This window comes from Sinohyriopsis cumingii, chromosome 13, assembly GCF_028554795.1.
Source record: "Sinohyriopsis cumingii isolate HCF-2022 chromosome 13, ASM2855479v2, whole genome shotgun sequence".
Classification (NCBI taxonomy): Eukaryota; Metazoa; Mollusca; class Bivalvia; order Unionida; family Unionidae; genus Sinohyriopsis; species Sinohyriopsis cumingii.
In genome coordinates, this window is record NC_142973.1 from 69,483,590 (window position 1) to 69,510,893 (window position 27,304).

Below are 27,304 nucleotides of genomic sequence, written 5' to 3' on the forward strand. Positions count from 1 at the left end.
TATATATATATATATATATATATATATATATATATATATATATATCACCGCTCCGGTGGCCTCGGATGCGGGAGGTCGTGGGTTCGATCCCCGGCCGAATCATAACAAAGGCTTACAAAAATGGTACTAACAGCTACCTCGCTTGGCGCTCAGCATCAAGAGGTTAGTGTTAGGACTGGTCGGCCTGGTGTCAGGATAATGTGACTGGGTGGGGACAAAATGCTACATGTCTGCGGCACGATGCCCCAGTGATAGACATCACTATAAACTGCCACATTGTAGCGATATGGCTGAAATTTTTTTAACGCTACGTTACAAATCCAAATCCAAATCACATCACACACACACACACTCACACACACATACATGCATACATACATACATAGCGATCACAATTGCTTTGCACAATAAGCATGCCGGACAAACTTTATTTCGTCATGCTCTGTTTGCTAGACATTGCTACATGTATGTGTATGCAGTTTCATGTGCTCGTTCACCTTTATCACTTATGTTAACATCCATAAAAGTAAAGTGTGGTTGTATTGAATTACTTTTCTAGCTAAACTGGCTATGCCAGGTTTCTGGATTATGTATTTTGAAACACACGCCCACCCACCCCAGTTTTAAAGGTAGAGTGTATGAGCATGAATGGCACGAGCCTCGTGTTTCTAAATTCACACAACAACGAAACACGCACTTCTAGTTAATATTTACTTTGAGAAAGGCCTGAAACTGGGCTGGTTTGTTGTTTTGTGACTGCCTGTTACTGCTGAAGATCAAATAAGTAACTCAGGTTGCAACTGAGCAGCCGACATGGTTTGCGCTTGTAATTTTTACCTCTGTGAAACGTCACACGCAGTGATATCAGTTTCTAAAAATAGCCATTCGGACACGGCGAACCGGCGTAATGGCGTTCAGTGTTCTTTTCCGTGTTATTGTTCGTGGCATGATTTTTACTGTAAACCATATACCAGGCACAGGTGCTCGACGCGAGCTTGATGTTAAGAAAGGAAAAAAACAATAATCTAAAGGACAAAAAATCATACAGAGTGACAAAAATGCCTTAGATTACCCCCGGTGACCCGTTCTGACATAGGACCCTCTGTATCATAACATATAAGAGAGAAGGTACGGAACTTCCAAATACTTCGCTCCACCCACGACCCTCGATTTCCTTCTGCTATTTCCGTCATTAAATGCACACGACCATACTATATGGCTTGTTTTACTTTTCTGAGATATTTTTCTATCCATCAAGCCATAATTGACTTTTCTGCGTTGTACCAAACTGAAGTTACGGGCTCCGAAACGTGCGATTTTCGCGAAGTTTACCATTGTGGACACTTCCGTGCTCATCTGAAAACCGGTGACAAGAGCGATATGGACAACGTTTTCAGCTTTATGGTGCATCCCTTCTTGAATTACAGAACAGCGGTGGATGCAAAAGTAAGTTTTTTTACTTACCATTAACTCGATTTAACTTTAGGAATCCTGTTCCATGCAATAATTATACATTGTCTTCTTCACTGCACAACACATCGTATACATGCATCTCTATTTTCAAAATAGGCGGCACTAACGTCAACGCCGAAATATGATTGGCTCAAAAGGTTACACTTATTATCATAGGAGCACGGAAGTGTCAACAATGGTAAACTTCGCGAAAGTCACACGTTTCGGAGCCCGTAACTTCAGTTTGGTACAACGCAGAAAAGTCAATGATGGCTTGATGGATAGAAAAATATCTCAGAAGTAAAACAAGCCATATAGTATGGTCGTATGCCTTTAATGACGGAAATAGCAGAAGGAAATAGCAGAAGGAAATCGAGGGTCATGGGTGGAGCGAAGTATTTGGAAGTTCCGTACGTTCTCATATATTATGATACAGAGGGTCCTATGTCAGAACGGGTCATCGGGGGTAATCTAAGGCATTTTTGTCACTCTGTATGATTTTTTTCCTTTAGATGATTGCTTTGTTTTTTTTTTTCTTCACATCAAGCTCGCGTCGAGCATCTGTGATACCAGGCGTTAAATTTGTTAATCTAAATATAGATGTGCATTTCAGCATTTAGTTACAGTTGGGGTTAAGCCTGCAGACTCTATAAAACATAATCAATTCTGATGATTCTTTCCAGAACAGTATAATACACTAACTGCTTGCATTTCATCACCGATAGATATACCCTGAATATTTTGAAATGCAAATTTCAAGGGAACTGCCCCCCCCCCCCCATTAAGTAAGCTATCTTATATGTGATTCATGTTTTAAATAGAGACGGGTGTACATAGTGTAAAGTGACAATTTCTTATATTTTGTTTAGCGCATAAAATTACACTCTGCTTATTTGACGTGATATGCATGCATAATCTAGAAATGTTACCTAGATATTCCATTTATTTAAAAACAATGCATCAATGTTTGTTTTGGTGTTTTGTTTGCTTGTTTGTTTGTTTTATTGGTATTATGCATTAGTGATTTAATTAACCTTATCTGCTTCTGATGTGTTAATCGGTAACAAAGTTGAGAAAAGAGGAGAGAAAATGTGTACTTATTTCAATGTCTGTTTTACAAACAAATCGTAATTTTGAATGACAGTTTAGAATATATAAGAATGCATTATGTTCGTTAGAGTTTTGGTGTTGAAAAGAGCAGTACCGGTTGATTATATTTATACTACGTGGATAATACATTTCCTTAATTAAAAGATATATACAAAAAAAATTGTCGGGAGGTAAAACTGTATGCATGTATTGATGAAAACAGCAATACAAAAACTGCTGTCCCTGATGACGACAGCCACCTTAAAAATGATAAACATTTTACACACAAACACTAACTGAAAAGGAAACAAAGTATAAATAAATATTATTGGTTTCAACACGTTCGTTTGGGACACACACACACACATATATATATATATATATATATATATATATATATATATATATATATATATATATATATATATATATATATATATATTCCTTTAATATTAACCTAGCTCAAGGAGAGTTTTACTAAACGAATATTGGAAAACAAGACAAACTGATGACAAAGAAAATGTACAAAACTATTACTGTACACTGATATATTATAGCTGAATATATGAAAACATTACAGTTAGGGAAGTGCAAATAAAAACAACTTTATTTTTGCTTGTATGCGCGAATTGTGTTACAAAGCGTCTAATGGTGCTTTGTCCGAAAACAATATGGCGGCAGCCGGGCACAATGATGTTATGATCTAGTTTTAGCACAAGGTAGATTTAAGCACAAACGCCCTTGCTACAGCAGTAAATATCTCAAAATCGAGATGTTGAAAGAGAATTTAGATGCATGGCAATTTCTTGTAAAACCAGTGAACTTTAAACGTACACGAGATCCACACTCATTGTTTGAGTCGCCTTGTCATAGGAAAATATTCAAAATAGCTTTTTATGTCAAAAATGAATGTAACATGGAGGGGTTGGGGTAGTGTTGGCTCGGTGTAAATGACATCAGCTGTACATGGAATGAACCCGAACACACTGATTAAAAAAATCTCATTCGTTAGTTTTTACTTGAAAATATTTTCATTTTCATGCAATCTGTCTTAGTCTGATAAAAAATTATCCAAGAAATCTGAGCAGTGTGACCTTAGCAGAGACCTTGAAATTTGCATCCAATTAAAAGCATGAAAAAAGAAACAAATGTACCATTTGGTTTTAAATGTCTGTTTCATGCAATACTTTACTCGCGTCACCAATTGATACTTTTCTATACTGCTAATTTATTTGCTGTTTACTTTATAAATCTATGGGATTACTGCTATATAAAAAAAAAAAAAAAAAAAAAAAAAAACATGCGCCAGCTTACTTGGATTCGAGTTCAAAGTAGAAGTGAGTCAAGTTCATTGACCGCAAGCTAAGTACGCATCGCCAAGAATATAAACTGTGGAACCCACGTGCCCATACATGGAAATGACCATAATAATAAGAATACCAAGAAGACGGATGACTGCAGTTATATGAGTACAGAAGCTACAACATGTAGCTAATATTGATTTATTGTATAGCTGGCTCTCGACGAATTCGCACATCAAACTGATTTATTTTGTATTATAATTTCCAGTACAGCGCTGCTGTCCCGAAGTCCCAACTATCAGAACCAAAAATTCGCTTCTTTATTATTTATCAATTTCTGTGCAAAACGCTCAGATTTGGACTACAAAAGATATCTGATGTGGTAAGGGCGTGACCGCTACGTTGCACACGACAATAATGGTATCGTAATCCGTTAGCTATTTACATATGGCAAGCTAAGCAAGTTGCAAATTCTCGAAGAAAACTGTGTTGAGTCAAACCTTCGACTACCATACATGCTTTTTACATGCGATGCCATTTCGTGCATTTACTAATTGGATGCACAGGGGCTCGCATTGATGCATACAACTGACCTGCATACATGTACTATATAATAACTAGCTATTATATAGTACATGTATGGTCAATTATAAGCAACGATACGAGCCCCTGTGAGTATATGTTGTAAAAAGAACAAAGCCAGGTCAACAAGATTTACCACAATAGAAGCATAACGAAACATGATTACGGTCAAATATGAACCATCAGCCTCTTTTTCAAGATATAGCATTAATAATACACACATTTCTCTGAATCTGGTATATACCTACCTTATTTGCGCATTATCAACTGTTTTTATCCCAGTCAATTTTTCATGGCACACTCATTACATCAGCTGTTAAAAATGTCTAGTTCAAACCAGTGTGCACTGGATAGGGTTTCTTATCCCAGCCCCAACTTCGATTCCAAGTCAATGAATCACTATCGGCTATCGACCAAGTACATAAACGAACAGTGGCTTTTGTTAAGCTAGTGTGTGTTCCGTGTGAATTGCTGGGCGTACTGCTTCCTGTTCATATCACTGTTTATCTGTTGTATTAATAGCGTCATTGAAATGAGTTCTACTTATTATCTGTAGTATTACATAGCGTCATTCAAATTTAATTCTTCTTACAGATCTAGATTTTAATGCGATTGTTTTGAGAAGTAAATGACGTCACTTACTTGACAACTCGTGGAAAATGTGACGCTGCTTGAAGGTAATGGCATACAAAAAACCAATACATGTTCCTACAATATGTGTTTATTGAAATTATACGTGTTGAATACTTTTATATTTTTTGCGACTTTGGGAAGCTATTGGCAAGCGTTGTCACGTACCCAATCCAAGTCTCGAAACCACGCTGACAGTGGTGAGATGTTACTGATCTATAATTATAGACGAGCGCCTTTGACAACTTAACTTATTCGTTGCGTAAAAACAAGATGAACTGGTTTGTCCGCTGATGGGTTTTTCCTCCGGGATGGTGGTAGCAAATCCATTTTCATGGGGGTGGGGTGGCAATATCGAAGGTTATATAACACAATGGATTTTATTTTAAGGGGGGGGGGTTGGTGGCGAGGCAGAGGCAGACCATTGAAATTCAAGATCCATGGTGTAGACTTTGATGGAGAATATTATAGCCTGTCATGTCGATAAGTGGGCAAAGTATGGGATTTACTTTGTCGATCTGTGTCTAACAGTCTTGTATAGGCTTGAACTCCCATTGTTTTTTTTTTTTCCTCACTTATTAACTTCAAATTTTGTACTTTGGGTGAAATGGGATAAGCATGTGTTGTGCATCGAAAATGGGTCACTGTGACCTACTTGCTATGATTCATTGAGAATTAGAAACGGTAACAATTGTGTACGGGCTCTCGTTCCACTGCCATATTAGACAAAATGTGCATCTCACGTGTTACTTTCACGAACTTTACAGGCTCGTTTCATATTCTTATCGAAACGGTTCATCTTCCCTGTCAGAGCTGCGTTTTTCTTTTATTTGTATTGACGACTACATCTATTGACATTAAACTTTAAGGTCAGAGTCCATTCCCTATCGAAAAGTTGGAATTCGCCGACACCATTTGGTGTCGGCATGGGGTAGCCGCTTACTAGCCGGCTCAGCAAACCTGAAGGACCTTTCATCAAGATATACCTGCATTAAATCGACAGGAATATGATTTAGTTTCTCAGAAATTGTTGTTGTTGTTGTCGTGGGGTTTAACGCCATTTTTCAGCACACGATAGGCTATGCATGGCGGCCAGTATTAATGGTGGAGGAAGAACCCGGGAAAACCCCGGGAAGAACCACCGACCCACGAGAAGCTACTGGCATGCTTTCTCACATATCCACATTTGCCGAATCCTGGACTCGAACCAACGCAGACAGAGGTGAGATGGCAGTGATCCGTAACGGAGAGCGCTTTAGACCACTCGGCCACTCGGGGCCCCCTCAGAAATTGTGATCATAGCATTTGCTATGTCTTTAATCCGCTGACAGACGAGACGAAATTACATCGTTGCTGAAATTTGACATGGAAATGGCCATTTCCATTCCTAGTCACCTGACTACACAACTCTCGCAACCTACATACCAATGACATCAGAGGTCATATAGTCCTCTAAATGACCTCTGATGTTGACAACTGTTTACTGGCTACTGTTTACTGGCTTTAAGTCCAGTAACCTCTTCACCTACTGTTATAAGCCCCTGTTCACTAACAACTCTAGTTTCTTGCGAGTAAGGCATGAAGATAGTCATGGTAAGTATGGAAGATGCAATTTTACCTGTATACTTTCATCAAATTAAATTTGTAAAAGCTAGAACAAAATCGGAACAAAACTGGCACGATTAATGAATCTAAACTGTAAAGTGTCCTTTGCTGAAACAATTCCGCTCAGAATTTAAAATATTTAGAATTTGCATTTTTTATATGGCAACCTAATTAATTTAGACACATTGCACAAAACAAACTTTAAAACCAAATCAACATGTGATTGTACTTCATGACCAAAAGTTTTGTACAGATTTTAATGTTTACTTAGATCCTGTCAATTAACTTCCGGCATGACGTTTAATTACGAAGAAATGATTAATAAATTTTACAATTTTTATAAGAAGGTTATTTTAATTGCCTCGGAAACCTATTAAAATGGGTCGATATGAAATGGCTTGAAATTTGATAAAAACTGATGTATGTTAAGTTTTACTTTTACTCTTGGCAAATCAAAGACAACTCTCGTGGGTCTCGTACTATTTATTTTACTTAACACAGACTGGTATATCTGATGTTTTCTTTTTATCTTGAGGATATGTGAAAAGTTTAATTGATGTGGAAAACAATAATTTGTTTCCAGTATGCATCCTTTATGACCAAAAAAATCAATAAAAAATATAATACCTTTGTTAGATCAGTTGTTCTTGCTCTGTCTTCACTGATAATAATTATAAAATATGTTGAAAATATATGGATGCCAGCCCTGATTTAATCTTTAAAATCAAGTAAATAGTTCAAAAGCTCATACTTTTATTATTTTGTTTAAAAGGGGGTGGGGGGCTGTTTAAACGTAAACACTCACGCAGCGATGCCTTCAGATGATCCCATTACACGTCTAATGAGTTACATGACCTGTTGCCTTATAACAACGTACCCAACATATTTACTAACTGAACATAGAGGACTGTGTATTCAAACTACTGCTTCCCGTTGGTGACAGCAAAAGAAGGTCTTTTAGTGATTGTCACAGAGTTTACTGTAAAAGCATCAGCATGCAATTCCACCTCAGAGTACTGATGCATCACGTGACCTCTATTTTTAGACGAGAAAACGGCTATGTACTTTCAAAGTTAAACCTTTTTTAAACGCGATTTTGAGCCTTTATAAGTTAAACGCGAGCTTATTTTCACGCATTTTCGATAATTTCCATCAAACAGAAAATAAAAATAAAAATAAACGCAAGTGAAATTTATGAAAATTCATAGAGTAGTGCTTCTTTCAAATGTACTGAATCAATCATCAAAGATGCAGGAGGGTTACAGCTGTTTGCGTAGCGTTGCGGTCAATGCGTTGCGGTCATTGACCGCTGTAGTACGAAATATAAACAACCCTCCAGCTGTCAGATTGTTTGCCTTTTGTATCCATTATAGGTGTCTTGTGGTATTATTATGTTTTACGAGTAAAAATAGACTATAAAGAAGCTTTCAGCTCTTGGATGCAGCACCGGGATTTGAGTAGTCGTTGAGGTCTCGTAAGCAAGCGTGCTGTTATTTGCGATGGTTTCCATTTCCATTCATTTATTTGTTGTTGTTGTTCTTTCACATACTTTATCTGTGCTCTTCACCTCATTAGTATGAAAAAGACCGATTTAATTGTCTTATTGGGCGGAAAAGACTGTGCGATCGTCTAGCAAGCAGCTATGTTTCATACGAATGTTAGTTGATTTCGGTGGGGACAAATGTTACGGAAGTGATGCACTGCGGAAAATTTGAGCCGCCATATTTAACTGAACTGTCGATTCGAGGTAATTTATTTAGTATATGCGTATTTTTAAGTGTTTTCATACAAAAACACATAGTGCACCAAAGTCAGCAGGTTACGAGATTATTATCGCTCTTTAATATTTGTACCAGGCGCTGATGATAACTTCAAACACCCTCAAAGATGATCATCTGATGTGTTTGAAGAGAGTACAAGTCATACAATACCTAAACTAAGATAACCATCATTTACATGAAAGGATTGATTGATACAGAATTTAAAACAAAACGTACCTTTAATCGAAGCGAAAACCCGTCGTGGCGTCTTAAATTTACATCACTTCTGATAGGTATGTTGTAGTGGGTGATTTTTGGGTAAAATGTCGATAGTTCTGATCACTGGAAGGAGAATAACGTGATTTTCTCGACAGTTTCATTAGTAAAATAGGTCAAGGACCTGAGTCATACACATAAAGATCATTATTTAGCACAATAGGCGGATACGGATGCTATGGTACCGAGTAATTGTGTTGTAAAAGTTATTGTGAACAAGAAACTGATGGTTGCGAACTCTAATATGTGTTTCAATCACTTCTCCCTATCACGATGTAAACTCGCATATTCACAACCCTGTAACGGAATTGACAACGTTAGAAACGGTACATGAAACACCTTTCCTAACTATACATAGTGATCACTTCTGTTTTGGGCATTATTGGACTGCAGACTACAAGCAAGATGTACTTACTTCAGAAACCGAAGAGCTTGACAACGTGCAAAAACTACTAAAGATCTGACAATTCAAGTGCTCCAGTAAGCATGGGCTATTGTATATTTCGCAAAAACACATGTTAATACATCTTTTACAAAGAATTCTATCTAGTTCAAATTACAAGTGAAAACATAAATTAGACTCATCTTATGAAAATAAAGTTATGAGACCGAATGTTTGGAATTATTTCGTTACTCTTAACATACAGACGTATCCTCTAGCTTGTGGGCGTATTGTAAATATTCATAATTTTATATTATTAAAATGGCCTAGTGGTTAGAGCGTCCGCCTCAGATGCGGAAGGTCGCGGGTTCGAACCCCGGTCGAGTCATACCAGAGACTTATAAAAATGGTACTAACAACTGCCTCGCTAGGCGCTCAGCATTAAGAGGTTAGTGTTAGGCTTGGTCGGCCTGGTGTCAAGATAATGTGACTGGGTGGGACATCATGCTACTTGTCTGCGACACGATGTCCCAGTGTTGGACGTCACTATAAACTACCATACTGCAGACATCGTAGCGATATGATTTAATTTTTTTCAAAACTAGGTTAAAAAAACCCAAATCACACACACAAGAGTAAATAGAATACTGTTGCCAGTATTTCATAGGGTAAGTTATCATACTGACTTCAGTAATCTGAAAACTAGCAGTCAGTTTTGGCCGTTCAGTTACATAATGACGCATGTTTAAGTGGTCCATAGTCATGCTCTGACCTATTTCAAGCAAGGCATTTGGCAAAAGTGTGCACCTCGTCATGTTATTGGAAGAATGTCTCCCGTAAACCCGTGAAAACCCCTTGTTGGTGTGGTCATACATTCAGGAGAATTTGTAACATTGTTTTCAGTATGTTAATTGTAGTATCGATATTTAAGACCGGATTGACACCGTTTTCAGTCAGGACAATCTAGATATCAAAATTAACGTTCTCGTGAAAACCCATGTCGATATGGACTACCACTTAGAGAAGATCATACAGAGGACTTTCAAGATGACCGTCATGGTGGCCATTCTGGATGTTTGACTGTAACCATTTTCATTCGGTACCAGAGAGTAGCCTTCTGTTGAAAACCTAACGTTGATTTTCAAGATCGCGGTTGTGGCCGCCATATTGGATAGCAGATAGAGTATTGTTTCAGACTTTCCATTCTGGCGTAGTGGAAATAACAAGATTTTAAAGATGGGTGCTCAGTGCTGTGGTAGCCGTATTGATGCGACATCAGATCTATTTTCAGTTAAGACTCGCTAACTATTATAAGAAGTCTCTCAATGAAAACCACATGTTGCGGAGTAGAGATAATAAGATTTTAAGTATTGTTGACCTGGTGTCGGATTAGTACCATTTTTATATGGTCGGCCTGGTGTCAGGATAATGTGACTGGGTGAGACATCATGCGTACATGTTTGTGGAATGATGCCCCAATGATAGACATTACTATAAACTGCCACACTGCAGACATCGTAGCGATATGAATGAAAAAGTTGTTTAAGCTACGTTCAAAATACACACACACACACACACACACACACACATATCTTACCACCTCCGCCTACTCGCCGTACGCATGGGACCAAGCACTGACCGCGATCGACATGCTATGTTCAAAGTCACAGCTGAGCACTCGCTAATTATAGCCGACATCTATGTATCCCAAAACGGATATATCGGGACTTTTCTTATTTGTGCTGGTGGCTGGTCATCAACCCCTATGGCACGTCAAACCATTCAAGAAGTATGGCACGCCAAAATTGTTCAAAATGGATGAGTTGAAGTAATCGTAGGGTGAGCTTGGAGAGATCGTAGGGTGAGTTAGAGCAATCGTAGGGTAATTATTAGAGAGATCGAAGTGTGCGCTGGAGCAATCGTAGGTTGAGCTGGAGCAATTGTAGGATGAGCTGGTGCAATCGTAGGGTGACCTTGGGGAGTTCGTAGGTGAGTTGGAGCAATCGTAGGATGAGCTGGAGAGATCGTAGGGTGAGCTGGAGCAATCGTAGGGTGAGCTTGGAGAGATCGTAGGGTGAGCTTGGAGGGATCGTAGGTTGAGCTGGAGAGATCGTAGGGTGAGCTGGAGCAATCGTAGGGTGAGCTGGATCAATCGTAGGGTGAGCTGGAGAAATTGTAGGGTGAGCTTATGGAGATCGTAGGGTGAGTTGGAGCGATCGTAGGATGAGCTGGAGAGATCGTAGGGTGAGCTGGAGCAATCGTAGGGTGAGCTTGGAGAGATCGTAGGTTGAGCTGGAGCAATCGTAGGGTGGGCTTGGGGAGATCGTAGGGTGAGCTTGGGGAGATCGTAGGGTGAGTTGGAGCGATCGTAGGATGAGCTGGAGCAATCGTATGGTGAGCCGGAGAGATCGTAGGCTGAGATGGAGCAATCTTAAGATGAGCTGGAGAAATCATAGGGTGAGTTGGAGAGATCATACGGTGAACAAGAGTGGACGAACTGAATTTATCGAGAGTTGGAGTTACATGTTTTGTGTGCTTCGGCGACAATAGAGGGATCTAGAATAACTACAACAACACCATGGCGGGACAGCAATCAAATTCACGTAGTCTGGTGCAACAGTTAAGAAGTCTAAGTAGTGAAAAATAGAAGCCATAAATAAGGATAAACACGGTTCAACAGGTAATCCTGCTAGTACATCACATGCAAGTGACGATTCTGAACTGCACAATATATTTACACAAATGGACCCGGTCAGGGTACAGGGGTTTGTTGCAAAGAAAATCTGGAGTATCCGTCCATGAATCAAGGGATGGGGGTTCTAACCTGTAACAGTATAACACAAGGGAAGATACGAGTTCGCACCCGTCGGTAGTTCCAACCCTGGTTGTGTTTCCTAATTGCGTCTTCTAATTTTCAACTTAAGCCAGTCGTAATCAAGAATAGTTCAATTTTCAAATCAGCTCGACACACTTCGTTCAAATTGTGACATGTTCGAGAAAATGCAATACTTGTTCGCCGATTTTGACGTTTTGACAAGTACTGTCTGGCAGTGCCATTTGCATTTGGATAGTCTTGGATTTCACCATTGACCGAAATGTAAGATCTGAAAAACCTCGAGTCCGCAGTAAATATCATTAATGTACATTGTGATGCGTTTTAATTTTTGTGGCAAAAACAAATATTGATTCTGGTAAATTTGGTGCTGATTGCTGGTTACATTGTTGCACAGTGCATTGTTAAGGTCTCACAGGAAATGGGTTGGTTTGTTGGTAAATGCCTGTCACAGTTAGACGAGCATTGGAGATCAAATGCGTAACTCGGGCTGCAATACCTATACCTATATTCTATGATACTGCTTATCAAATTTTAAATTTGTCGTAAACGAGTGACACATAAGCTTTTGTTTGAAAATGTAATAATGCGAGTTTTCTCATTTTGCTATTCTGTTCAGCTTTACACTAAAGGTGGCGGAAGAAATTATATAACAACGTCGACGTGAGAGCTGCTCGAGAATTTTCCAAGCTGGTGAAGAGGGCATTTAAATAACGTTGCCATAGTTACACACTGACCAGATTGATCTCCATCGTGTATATAGTTACAAAAGGGTGAAATAGGGGTCAAGCTTGTCTGTATTTTACGGGTCCTACTAGTATAGACATAATTAAGTATTAACTTGGCAGATAAATGTTAGGGCAGGACAAAATCAAGTTACCTTTTTGTAAGCAATGTGTTTTTCAATAACAAAAATGTATAATATCATGTAAAAATTATATGAACAACAGTGGAATGTTTATGTTAAAGGTAATCTAGGAAACTAATTGAATGATTAAGGACTCTCAAACCATTTAAAATTGTCAACACATTTCATAAATTTCATCCGAAATAATCTTAAATGTAAGTTGGTATTACATGTTAATACCAATGTTACTCAGAAAGGACATTAACAATAATATATAGAATTGACCTTAATTAAATTCGGATTTCTCATGTCATATATTGTCACGCCATCATTCCCTTATGTCAGTGGGTATTATTAAACGAGTGTATATGTATGGTAAATGTGATACAGGTATAAATTCATATATTTAAAGCAGTTTACACGCATACATGAAACAACGAAAGTATTTACATAGACTTTTTACAAAATTTGTTATGCCGGACGATTTCTTTTAGTTATTATGTACTTTTGAGAGAGTGACGTATGTAAGGTGAATTTGTTTGCATTTAAAATATGTACAGTGGAGAGTTGTTGTTGTAGGGTTTAACGCCATTTTTCAGCACACGATAGGTAATACATGGCGGTCAGTAATAATGGTGGAGAAAGAACCCGAGAAAACCCCAGAAAGAATCACCGACCCACGAGAAGTTACTAGCAAGCTTTCTCACATACCCACATTGGCCGAATCCTAGACTCTAACCCACGCAGACAGAGGTGAGATGGCAGTGATCCGTAACGGATAGCGCTTTAGACCACTCGGCCACTTGGGGTCCCCACAGTGGTGAGAATGATGGCATACCTCTATGCTACTTTAATGTAATGTGCCTGGCATTTCTTTGGATATTGTACTTTTGGAAATTGTACATGATCTAAGCACACTGCTAACTAAAATGACTGCTCCCTTGTGCTAAAAAATCAGCCTGAATTAGTCTAAAGTGCACTATCCATAGCTACTATTGAAATAGGGAAAATGATTTTTGACAGACTAGACAAGATCAGCTTCTGAAAATGCAATGAATGAATTATCAAATATATAAAATGTAAAAAAGTTATTGGTTCTTTTTTATACAATTTACCTCTAAGTTCAGGAAGTGAAAATGACTAAGTGGAGCTAGCTACGATGTCGTAGCCTCAACTTGATTTGTTGTGGTTGGGGATACGAACTGATCCCATATCATGTTGTTGTTGTAGTTGTTGTAGGGTTTAGCGCCATTTTTCAGCACACGATACATGGCGGATAGTACTAATGGTGGAGGAAGAACCCGGGAAAACCCCGGAAAGAACTACCGACCCACGAGAAGCTACTGGCAAGCTTTCTCACATACCCACAGTGGCTGAATCTGAGGCTCGAACCCACACAGGCAGAGTTGAGATGGCAGTGATCCGTAACGAACAGCGCCTTAGACCACTCGGCCACTCGGGGCCCCTAATCCCATATCATGCAATGGAGCAAAACAAATCATCACTAAAGTCAGAAAAACAAACAGTGTAGAAATCTACTAAATAAGTATAATCATGTTGTAAAAGAAGTTTGGCTTATTTTGAATTTATTAAGCCCTTACACGATAAAATAAACTGGCATGGTTACACTAACATCACCATGTCCGCCATGACAGATAGCGCGAGACTCTCGCCGTGACCCATTTTCTACGTAAGGCTTGCCAGACCATATTTGGATATTCTACGCTATGTTAATATCAATCAAGTGGCGAATAATCGCTTCTTGGTGGAATTTCAAAGTTGCCGATAAACCGTATTTACTTTTAATGCGCAGAATTTCTGACTCAAACCGCCCAAATTATTACTACGATTTTTTTACATTTCTAAATAAGGCCTCAATGTCCTTATATGGCAAACAAACAAACGAGGCTGAGAACGGAAGTAATCATTATTTGAACTAATATGGCGGATGATCTAAACGAAAATATCGGATAAAAAAAGGTAAACGAAATTTTACAACTATTTCTACAATGACTTTCGATATTTCCGGCATTAAATAAGAGGGCTACTCAAGTTATTGGATAATATACAAGGAATATGTTCAAATTGTTATTATTGGGTTAAAAGAGCGCCGGGTGTGACTCACACCCGGCTTGCTCCATTGACACGTATATGCTCATGTTAGTACCCTCGCCACGAGGTAGGAGTAAGGGTACTAATATTAGTACTAAAGTGGAGCTAGCACTTTTTTGAAATGTGCACAGCTGCTAAGATGTGACGTCATGAAATAAAAAGTGATGAAACGAATCACATATTAAAAATCACATCATGACGGGATTGCACTTACTGTTTTATTAATTTCAAATCAAGTTTTGGTGTAAATGCCATTATAGAGGAAAATTATATAGCAGCATTTGAGCACTGTTAACCATCACGGCAAAGTTTATTGCAGTTAACACTGCTATTCACTACAAGGATTTCCCCTGGTAACATTATATTAGTTTATATTAAGATAACGAATAACCAGAAAATGCGACGCACCAATGTACCATTTATATTCTATTTGATAGAAAATATTGATTATTGCTTCCATCGTCTCCTTAGAGATTGTTGTTGTTGTTGTTGTTGTAGGGTTTAACGCCATTTTTCAGCACACAAAAGGCTATACATAGCGGCCAGTATTAGAGATAAACAGAGATTGAAACTTAATTAGTCTGACAATGATTGGAGTTTCCTGCTCAACTTTCTATTCGTCACAATCTAAGGTTAGTTACTTCAAAATATGATTAATAAAACTGCCCTCTTCTGTCACACACCCTCCGGTTGAATGAAGCACATGTGACGTATGGTAGCATTTCCAAAATCTGAATCTTTTACAAAAATGTCAGAAACATATCGATAGTCCAGTCTGTAGTTTAATATGATGCATTAGTTTTAATTCTTTGTTACACTTGGCATTTGTAGTAAATACGAGGAAAATTATACAATCCAAATAAGCTAAACGCAATAAGAATAGGAAACCATGAACTCGCGTATTTATGAATTATATAATATTTTTATATTACGAGGGATTGGTGTCAGGTAGAACAATCCTGATGGTGAAAATTATGTACATTTCAAATATCAAAAGAGATGTCTTATTAATGAGCATATTGGTATATACGTGAATTTATGGAATCACGAGGCTTTCACCTTGATATCTGAATTGTCAATTTTCATTAAATATTTTACCTGGACAAGGAATAATAATGCGGACGTCCTGTAATTTTGTGAAGGGTTAATTATCAGATGTGGATAATAATAAAAAAAAGTACAAATTATGCCGAGTTCACTAACTTCTTGAACCTTGACCCTTTATGCAAAGCCTAATAATGTGTATTTTCATTTTGCAGGATAAAGTACCACGTTTTCTGGGATGTCACACTCTCTACAGTGTTTTTGTTAATTTTTGTTAAATTTTTAAACAAATTAATTAATGATGATTGTTCTTAGTTCTAATTAATTTTTTATATTGTGTAAGTATGCCCCCATTGTCCGTGATGGTCCATTATTCTCGGTCTATATGTTTGGTGTCAGTAATTATACACGTCATTTGTTATAATTGCCAGTTCAGACTATTTGTGTAAATATCTCCTGATTGTCTGTATTGAACTATTGTCTCCAGTCCTCATGTAGTGGTCAAACGGCGCGTCCTGTTTTAATTGATTTCTAAGACATTTGTCCAAATATGATGTGATTGCCTGTAATGAACCACTGTTTATAGATTCGATGTTTCTGTACATTATTTGGTAGTCTTTCGTTGTTACAGGTTGCTGCAGACCATAAGTATAAACATGTGCATTCAGCAATCATGTTGAATGCAACAATCTTCATTTTTAAAAATACTATATAAAAGTAGTGCAATAAATAGAGAATACACGAGGGGCCCCGAGTGGCCGAGTGGTCGAAAGCGCTCTCCGTTACGGATCACTGCCATCTCAACTCTGTCTGCGTGGGTTCGAGTCTCGGATTCGGCTAATGTGGGTATGTGACAAAGCTTGCCAGTAGCTTCTCGTGGGTCGGTAGTTCTTTCCGGTTTTTTCCCGGGTTCTTCCTCCACCATTAATACTGGCCGCCATGTATAGCCTATCGTGTGCTGAAAAATGGCGTTAAAACCTACAACAGCAACAGCAACAGAGAATACACGCAGTAATACTTAACATAAAGGAATCAGTTTGAGATATCATGAATGACAGACTGCTTTGACATTTTTTCTGGAATAGGATGATAGTGTACATTTTTAATCACACATGAAATATGACAAAAACGTTCTGATAATGAGCTTATTTACATACTCCATGTGTGTAAAGTATGGAACCATCAGGCTGCCAACTTTAATTAGCAACTAAGCGGAAGGGATAATCATAAATGATAGCATCGCTTGTTACGGTAGGGATCTAGAATATGTCCAGGATTAAACAACTAACCCCTGTTAATCTGCACTTGCCAGCTGAGTCTGAACTGTTTATACATAGTCTCCTAAATGTTTGTCTTCGTTTTCATTTTTTAAGTTAATGCGAGTTTCACTGGTCCATGACGTAACATTTTCCACGGTCTGCGTAACTTTGTCAATAGTGTGCGTCCTTAGTTTGTATTGATAGTTTAGACTAGATGGGTAAACATGTCCTCGATGTCCATGATATATAAATGTCGACATTCTCCGTGTTTTTTGTTAATAGTGTGTGTCCTCAGTTGGTTATGATATTTCAGATTAGATGTGATATATGTCCTCATTGTCCATGCTGTATCAATGCCCCCAGTCTCCATGTTTTGTTACTAGTGTGCGTCCTCAGTTGGTATTGATAGTTCAGATTAGATGTGATATATGTCCTCATTTGTCCATGCTGTATCAATGCCCCCAGTCTCCACGTTTTTGTTAATAGGGTGCGTCCTTTGTATTGCTAGTTCAGATTAGATGTGCAACATATCCTCGTTGTCCATGACATACCAATATGCACGGTCTCGATGATTTTGTCAACAGTGTGCGTCCTTATATTGTACTGGTTGTTCAGACTAGATGTGTAAATATATATCCTCGTTAGTAGTGTATGGGGGCTGTATAAAGACAATGGAGTTACCATTAAAATGTGCACTGAGGCTGTATAGGGACAATGGGACTTACTATTAAAATACCCCCCCTGGGGCTGTATAGGGACAAGATTTATAGGGACAATGGGAATTTAACATGGGCCTATAGAGGGACAACATGTTTTGGACCTGTATAGGGATAATAGGAATGGAATAGGTGAGGTGACGTCACTGTACTAGACACTGGCAACAATGTGGCAAGGAGCTGACCTCAATCGGGCCAAACAGCAAACAGTGACAGTGGGTAGCGGCTAGGTTCAGCGTGTAGTGGGTGGCGGGTAAGTTCAGCTAGTTCATAAACTATACCAATAAAACAACGCTTGGCGGGGGTTGGACTGGCGGGATATAGACATAGACATATAAACATATACAACACCTAATCTATAATATCGACTAAAATTTTTTTTTAGGAAAAGAGAATAATAATCTTTTCAAGGCATATGAGTGGCCCTGAAAAGGGCCTTTGGTTTTCTTCTTCTTGTTCTTTTGATTTCTTTTTCTCCACCAACTTTTTATTCTTTCTCTTACTTTCTTAACAAACCCCAAATATACTATCCACACACGGGAAGAAGAGAGAAAAACAACAACAACAACCAAATATACTATCCACACACGAAAAGGAGAAGAAAAAAACCCCACAAATATACTATCCACACACAGGAAGGAGCAAATAAAACTCCCAAATATACTATCCACACACGGGAAGAGAAGAAAAACAACAAAATATACTATCCACACAAGGGAAGGAGCACAAAAAACAACCCCAAAACAACAAAACAAAAATATACTATCCACATACGGGAAGAAGCAACAAAAAAAACCAACAAACCACAAATATACTATCCACACACGGGAAGGAGCACAAAAAACAAAACCCCAAATATATAATCCACATGGTAAGACGAGAAAAAACAACCCCAAATCTACTATCCACATACGGGAAGAGGAGACAAATACTACAAAAGGGAAGTGGAGAAGAAGAAAAAAAATCATGTACTATCCACACACGGAAGAGGAGAAAAAAAACCCCACCAAATATACTATCCACACAAACGTACGTGAATGCATACAAACATACACTCTACTATCCACGCACCGCAAGAAGAAAAAACAAACCCAAATATACTATTCACACAACATACCCGCACACACACACACACACACAATCACGTCAGCAAAGAAGTGAGTGTTTATAATCACACTACTCCATATTCACACAAATTGGCAATTTAATTAGTATCTCTTTTCTAGAGTATTGGGGTAGCCATGAAAAGAGCTGTTTTGTGAACGGGGAGTTTTGGCAATCTTTTATGGCCTAAGATTGCGTCCCTGTCTTGCGACAGGTTTTCCCACAGGATAAGGTCTACTTCTCCGGAAAGAGGAGAACTCTTTCGTGTCCACACGGCAGTCGACAAATCCTCTGTCTGGCTCCTGCTGCTGTTGCTGATTATGTTGTTGCTGCTGATCTCTATGCTCTCTTTGCATCTGAAGTCTGTTCTCCGTTTACTCTTCTTGTTCTTTCTTGATTTCCTCTCTGAAGAGCTCTTCTGTCAGGTCTTCGACCACTTTCAACATTCTTACATTCTCTATCTCTTCAGGCTTCGGTATCAGGATTTGCCTAACATTGTAAATTCACGTAAGCTTCGTTCAGCTTGGCCAGTCTTGAACACATCTTCATAGGAAGATGAGTCAACAACGGATGGTCAGACTGAATGATTCATTGACTTTTTGGATTATAGAGACGTGCGCACAATTGTGCATGTTCCTCTTGTTTATTCATGCACAACAGGATGCTAATTGTTCCTGGGGGAAGGAATTAGAGCCACATCACCCAGGCATTTATGTGCTCAAAGAGCACTGTTAATTTTAGCCTCTGGTCGCGAGACAATAAGTCCCTAACGACTGAATAAAGGGCTTTCATGAGTGGGAATGGATCCAAAATACGCTCATGTTAAATAAATGAATTTCAGTCTGCTATCGACTAGTCTACGTGTCTACCAAAGCAGTATGTGACGCCAGTTGCGATTGTTCTCAACTATAACGTCACATCGGGACACCTGGATTTGAATGTTGGAAATGGTTCCACATCTCCGTATTGGTACAGCAGGCCTGGGAGAGGCAAGGGAGGAAAGGAACCAGGCAGCAGGCGCAAACGCACAGAACCCTAAAACGTCAGCCCGTACGTATCCAAATTTAGTCTAGTTATTTAAATGGACAATAAAAACTCCAATGATATGTTAGACACCTGTGCAATTAGTCAAATCAATAATAGTTATTCTATTTTAAAGTTGAAATTTTGTGTACAAAGTGTCCGTAAATAAACGCTAAAGAATATCAATCAGCTAAGTCAAAATGACTCATAATATCTAGTATCACGCTTAAATTTCAAAACCATAGTGAAAGATTTTTGACGGTAGTATCGACATGATCAAATTAGGGTCTAAAAATAGAGATATCATCAAAAGTGGTTTCATAGGCAAAATGGAAATCATGTAATTCACCTTGGCAATTTGGCAGGTAGCTCGATCTTTTCCACATCGAGATAAAACCGGGGGTCATCAGAAGTAAGGCACCACCTGGCTCACAGCCCTGCTATCGTCAGTCCATCATAAGTCTGCCGGCTGCACTCTTCAAGTCCCCAACAAACTCGTTTAAGGGTCCACCCGACTATTGGACTGCTAACATCCCAGCTTGTTGTTGTTGTTGAGTTTAATTATAGTGGCGTGCGCACAATTGTGTATGTGACACTTTTTTTCTGACTGCACCGCAGCCTGCTAGTTGTTCCTGGGGAAGGGAATGGTGCCACCTCCCTCAGGCTTTTATGGGTTCAAGGAACCCTGATAGTTTGGCCTCAATATGTGGGTCCATAAAGGTCCCTTACAGTTGAATGGTTGGCTGTCATTAGTGGGAAGGAGAGATCGGGACGGTCCTGGTTGCTTCAAATCGCTGGTTTCTTGTTGCATTTGCCTGGTGTTTCTTGCGGTTTTTTTGTTGTATTTTTCTTCTTCAAAATGTTGTAAAAAGAGGTCTTTAGTAGAAATCATGTATGAAGAGAGATTTTCAAGGTTATTATGGTAATACTACTCGAGGTGTTTAGGGTGTGCTTCCTACGTTATGTTTTTTTTATAAGTTTTTAGATATTGCCTCTTTAAGTTATTTATTTATTAATGTTCTCAGAGATTGAATGTTATTTATACTTTATTTAGCAAGAGACCGGAGTCCTAGCCGATTACACGGTTCGTTAAGGACATCTAGGACCGGAGTCCTTTTTTTTTTGTTGTTGAGTTTAATTATAGTGGCGTGCGCACAATTGTGCATGTGCCACTTTTTTCTGACTGCACCGCAGTCTGCTAGTTGTTCCTGGGAAGGGGATGGTGCCACCTCCCCCAGGCTTTTATGTATTCAAGGATCCCTGATAGTTTGGCCTCAATCTGTGGGTCCATAAAGGTCCCTACAGTTGAATGGTTGGCTGTCATTAGTGGGAAGGAGAGCTCGGGAACGGTCCTGCTTGCTTTACATCGCTAGTTTCTTGTTGCATTTGCCTGGTGTTTCTTGCGATTTTTTTTTGGAGTTTTTTTTTCGATTTTTTTTTCTTTCTTCAAAATGTTCTAAAAGGAGGGGGGATGTTCTATGCTGTTTATAGAGGTTCTTAGTAGAAATCATGTATGAAGAGAGATTTTCAAGGTTATTATGGTATTACTAGTCGAGGTGTTTAGGGTGTGCTTCCTACGTTATTTATAAATTTTTAGATGTTACCTCTTTAAGTTATTTATTAATTAATGTTTTTAGAGACTGAATGTTATTTATACTTTATTTAGCAAGAGACTGGAGTCCTAGCCGATTACACGGTTCGTTAAGGACATCTAGGACCAGAATCCTAGCTGATTACTCGGTTCGTTAAGGACATCTAGGACATCCGATTTTGCGGTTTCCTTAGTTTTTTATAGGTGCTTCGTAAGTGAATTATTTATTAATACTTTTATAAAACTGAATGATATGTTATGGGTTTTATGTGGTGGCTTCTAAATTTATTTAGCTAGTTACTGGGTCTTTTAGTTTTGTGGGGATAGTAATTATAATTTGTTCCCAAGTTCTGCTGAGTCTATGAATTGATTTATATTTTTATATGCTGATTGTTTATATTTATTAAAGTCCATAAGTAACTCTGGGTATGTGTGTGGTGATCCAATCTCTCTTTGGTTTTTGATAAATATTTTCCGAGCGGGTTGATATTTTGGGCATATATTGAATACGTGCTGTAGATCTTCGGTGGTGTGGCAGTTAAAGCAGTTAATGGTTGCTGGTTTGGGTCCTATAAACCTTCGAAACTGCTTGCTAGTTTAGTTTTTCCAGTTATTATCCTGTTTATGGTTTTCTGTTCTAAATAGGTACCCTTAGGTAGCTGTATGTTCCTATCTACGTTTTTTTTTTGGTTTCATGGTGCTTTTTACCTTTTGTGGAGGAGTTCCAAAAATCTTGCCATGTTTGGTCTATACATGTTTGTGCGAAGCTTATTGCTTCTGTAGAGCTATAGTTAAGCTTGATAGAGTTTTGATCTCCTAGTTTGGTTTTTGCAACTTTGTCTGCTGTTTCGTTGCCAGAGATTCCAATGTGCGACGGCATCCACATGAGCTCGACTAATTGATGTGCTGTGGTGATATCGTCGATTAATTGGCATGCTCTGTCGAGGAATTGTTCCCTAGAGTGTGTATTGCGATTTTGGATCGATTTGATAACGCTTAGGGAATCGCTTATAATGACTACTTTAGGTATTTGGTTGTCTTTGATCCATTATAGTGATTCAAGTATAGCCCAGAATTCAGTGGTGTAAATGGAGCAATAGTCAGGTAATCTGGATCCCGTTTGTATATTGAATTCAGGGATGACTATTGCTGGTGCTGTTCGTGGTGAGTTGTTTGTTTTTGATCCATCGGTATATATTTTAACATAGTCCGGGTATTTTTGGTTGATTTCGTTTACCAGTACAGGTTTTACTAAGTTTTCTTGTCCTTCTTTATTGCCTAATTTGGTAGCTTCAATGTTAATCCTTTGTGGTTTTTGTAACCATGGTGATTTGTTCTGGTCTGTATTGTTTGTTGCCTGTTTTTTTAGTAGAGGTATCTTTTCTCTTAGTTCAAGGATTACTTTGCCACTTGGTGTGATGGGTATGATTTTGGGTTTGAAGACAACTTTACACTTATTTATAGCTATTTTGGTGGGATGGTTGTCTGGGTGGGTATCTAATCGAATGGAGTATCGGAGGAGCAGTTCTTGTCTACGTAATTTTAAGGGTAGTTCTCCTGTTAGTGTTTGTGGTTCTTCTAATGATGTTGAGGGGAGTGTTCCTGTGCATAATAGTAAGGCTTTTCTCTGGATAGTGTCAAGTTTTTGCAGTACAGGTTGCTTAGCCGAGGTATATGCTTGGCAACCGTAATCCAGTTTTGATCTAATTAGGCTTTTAATTAGTCCTAGCTGATTACTCGGTTCGTTAAGGACATCTAGGGCATCCGATTTTGCGGTTTCCTTAGTTTTTGATAGGTGCTTCGTAAGTGAATTATTTATTAATCCCAGCTGATAGTTTGATTGCATACTGAAGAGTAATGTTTTCTTTTAACTGCAGCAGTACTCTCCTCTATTATTCAGTAGAAGGAGACATGTTGATATGCAGGTATTACCGGACTTCTGTCTTTCTTCTTCCTGAATTCTGTGGGTCCCTGTGTCCGCACATGCAGCATGTTTCCCATGCACCCACATACCACTCCGTCAAGATACCAGCCAGGGCTCTAATGTTTACTCTTCTGTTGTCGCCAAAGTGAGCTACTCTCATTCCTTCAGGCAGGTGGCTTCCCTCAGTGAAGGAATTCGGCAGCAGTTTTTGCTAACCACGGCTACAATATAGTCCTTGGAGGGCTGGTGGATCAATTTTCTCCATTCCAAAGGGCAATTCATGGCCGCACGTGGTCGCTAGATTCTGCTGCTCATCGATGTTCACTGGTCTACGTCTCCAACCCGAATGAATGAATCCTCATGAATGAATGAAGTATGAATTTGAATGATGGTCAGACTGATTGATTGTTTGATTACTTGGATTTACGTCGCGTGCGCTTCGTCAGACTGGAGACTTCCTCGCTTTATATTGTTCAAACGCGAACGCGATAGAAAACATACTTACGATTTTTGTTGTGTCGGAACGCTATGATAGTTGATTTTATGGTAAGGCATAGAGAGAAGTCAAAGAGCATGTATAATGATAAACATTGAAAACAACGACAGAATTTTTTCAAAACACAACATTTTTTATTCAAACGAAAAACAGCCAACAATTAACAATAAAACAAACAAACTATTTTTGACAAGGTAGGCAACGTTGTGAAATGACGTGAGACTTCCACTGATGGAAGTCATTGGGCCATTGATATACACTACGTTTCCTAGCTAAAGACAAAAGATAACCATAATGGTCACAAAACCATTGATCTACTTTGTCATCGTTTCTAGAATAGTGACTATCAAAATAAGTCACTAAATGTTCTGAAGAATGTCCATGACTGCGTTGATGAAGAAAATACACGCAATATTGTCCACACACCATGGAATCTGTGCCTTGTAATTTCACATCATTGAATCGTGTCCTCTGGGCATTTCTTCTCATAAAGTCGATGATGTCGTCTTCCAAAGATTGCAATCCATACGAATCAAAATACTCCGAACAACCTTCTTTAGGAAAGTAGACGGATACCCAGTGGGTTCCTGGGAGATGACTGTCGTCCGTGTTGATGACATAAGCTTGATGGTCGTGAGGTTTGCTATGAGGCAGTTCATCTTTAGCACACACGACAGGATTCCAAGAAGCAGTGTATGAACTGTTGTTCAAAAGGTAATGAAGTTCTCAGGTATCTATTTTTGTGTGGTTTTGTTTTTCTGTTTTGTTTTTTTACAGGTAATGATAAGTCATCAAGTCAGTTTGAAGGTTTTACTTGAAAATCTCTGACAAGTAACCGTTTCTTCGCGTCGTCTCTGCGCTCTAAGGCAAGAGAGCTTCGATGTGATGGACCTCATAGCAATCCATGGAGGAGAGGAATCATCACGCATGTATTTATACCACTGATGCAAAACCGCTTCTTCCGAGATGAAACTTCAAGCTTCGTCCAGATACTCGTCCAATTATTCTTCTTGACTCAGCATCATTCATCGTGTTGAATTTGACTGGGATGATCGTTTTGATATACACAGCAATCTTTCTTGATCAATTCCGTAATTTTTTTTCTGCCAGTGTTTGGCAAAACAGGAGATTAAATGTTGTTCTTATTTTGGCCATCTGGACTTCATTACTATGTCTTCTTCGTCTTTGTCTTTGGGTTCTACTTACAGTCTTCCACTGCTTCTAATAGTCTAGAATGACTTACCTCAAACTGTTGATCTCTATCATATCAAATTCGGCATACTGGATGACATTCACCGTCTCAGTTAGAGCTTTAGCAAACTGAAGTTCCTCACGAATCTGGCCGGATTTTATAGGATGGAAATGTCCTTCGTCACTGCCTTGGTCTGGAGTGAAATCAAAAGCCCACAAAACGAAGCCTCCTGCATAATCTTCGTACGTAATGCCATGACTGGTGTTGGTTCCTAACTGTCCGGTGGCTTCGTACAGGGATAAGTACGACCACAAGTAATTCATCTTGACACTAAAGTCAGGTTCGAAGGGTTCGGTACACAAGGTCGTGCCATAGCGAATGACTTCCGTCTTGGACACGTCGTAGTGCTGTAACTTGAAAGGAATTTGATTGGGGCTCCGTTGAAGTCTGCATTGCTCACGATACAAATGATTAATCGCTTGGGTAACAGTCCTTGGAACAGTCCAGTGGCAATGGTGAACGTTTTCACTTCCACGCGTCGTATCGGATACTTGGCGGTCGTTCTGCTCAAAGTGTGACTGATGTCGTTTCCTGCTTTAGGTAACACTTCCACGCGTAGCACATAGGGTCTGGCTTCCTCGATGCAGGTTTTGTAGTCCGCAGCACCAACCATCAAATAGAAAGAGGTACTTGTGCGATTGAGTCTCAGGTGAACATACATGCAGTTAAGCAAATAATTCTCTGGTAACCTCATGTCCAAATGCAAGCGGTCTTTCAGTCCTTAACTAAGGCTTCCAGCAATTTTTACGCGCGTGGAATCCCTTATTAGTGTAATCTTTATCTGCCACTTTATATAACTTGCCCGCTGGTTCAGGTTTCCATACCACGCAATCATCCTGATGGGTGATTTTGGCTTCTTTTCCGTACGTAGAGATTTTCCAGGTAGGCTGGATAAGAGTAAGTATCCATGCTGACCAGTTTGTTATTCACGAACAAATCCACTTTGCTGAACAAGGAATGCAGGAAATTGTTGACGGCAGCTACTGGCTCGTCTGCATCTAGATCGCTACCATCCGTTTCATTCACGTTAAGTTTCAGGTAGAAGTCACTGCTGTTCAGATCGATGTAATCTTCGGGCTGTCCTTTGATTTCACACTCGATGGGAGCTGAAGCCATCAATGAGGAGATGGGATGGAATTCGACACATTGGGATTCTTGCGTCGTCATCATAGTGGACGGCATGGCAAACAGACCCATTTCCGACTTGGAACAGTCACAAGACTCTCGGTGCATCGTTTTCTTTCTTTCTTTCTCTGTGCTTTTTTTAATAATAAAAAACGTCTAAGTCTCGGACAGTTCTTCTTTTCTTTGTCTTTCTAGCTCTGGGGGTGTGAAGTCCTCTGAAAGGGTGTCTTCGTCGTCTCTTTCTGCCTTATCATTGATGTGTTGTCAGGGAAGCAGGAATGCCTGACTCGGCACCATCGAGGGCATTTATAGAAGTTTCTCGCCGACCCAAAATCTCTTTACCCGTTTGAGGCAAGACATTTTTACCTGCTCTCAAGAAAGCTTCTTTAGGGTTTTGTTTGTCGATGATGACATTTTGGAGAAATTCTTTGCCTTGCGTCAATGTGGCATCTTTCAACGCGTGCAGTCCTTGCATCACCACCGGTATCAAAACGGGGGCCAAAGAACGAAAGGCCGATTTTAACATATCTCTTAAACCAAGTCATCGCTGTCTAGCGACTCCTCGGTACACTGGATACATGACTTACAACTCGGTAGAGAATTGTTTTCGAAAATGGAGCTTCACCGTGACATTCCCTTTGGAGAATGGAATATTTTGTCCAAGATATTTTATAGCAATGTTGACAGTGTCGAAGTACGACTTACTGACGGGTAAATAGTGAGGATGTACAAATTCGCGGTGAACGTGATATGTGTTTCCACCTTCCTCGTCAGTGACCGTAGTTGAATTCATTTTGAAAGGAATGACACGCAGTAACGGTAAGGCGGTGTATCCCACCACGTTTTACTCCACCACCACCACGCCGGAGTATACAAAGATCAAATTGAGTCATTCGTTCAG

The 27,304-nt window shown here is 39.1% G+C and overlaps 1 protein-coding gene and 1 long non-coding RNA gene across 3 annotated transcripts in view; one reads left to right on the plus strand and one right to left on the minus strand.

Moving 5' to 3' along the window:
- Positions 1-8,830, minus strand: part of LOC149785791 (uncharacterized) — a 34,185-nt gene extending 25,355 nt beyond the window's left edge. The window contains exon 1 of one of the 2 annotated variants that reach the window (XR_016425456.1): positions 8,657-8,830. This is a non-coding gene — a long non-coding RNA (uncharacterized LOC149785791). Of the gene's footprint in view, positions 1-4,672; positions 4,941-8,656 lie in introns of those variants that run through there. The other variant, XR_016425455.1, reaches the window with a different exon arrangement.
- Positions 1-27,304, plus strand: part of LOC149785792 (TAF5-like RNA polymerase II p300/CBP-associated factor-associated factor 65 kDa subunit 5L) — a 105,927-nt gene that overhangs the window by 4,352 nt on the left and 74,271 nt on the right. The gene's annotated exons all lie outside the window — the stretch shown is intronic.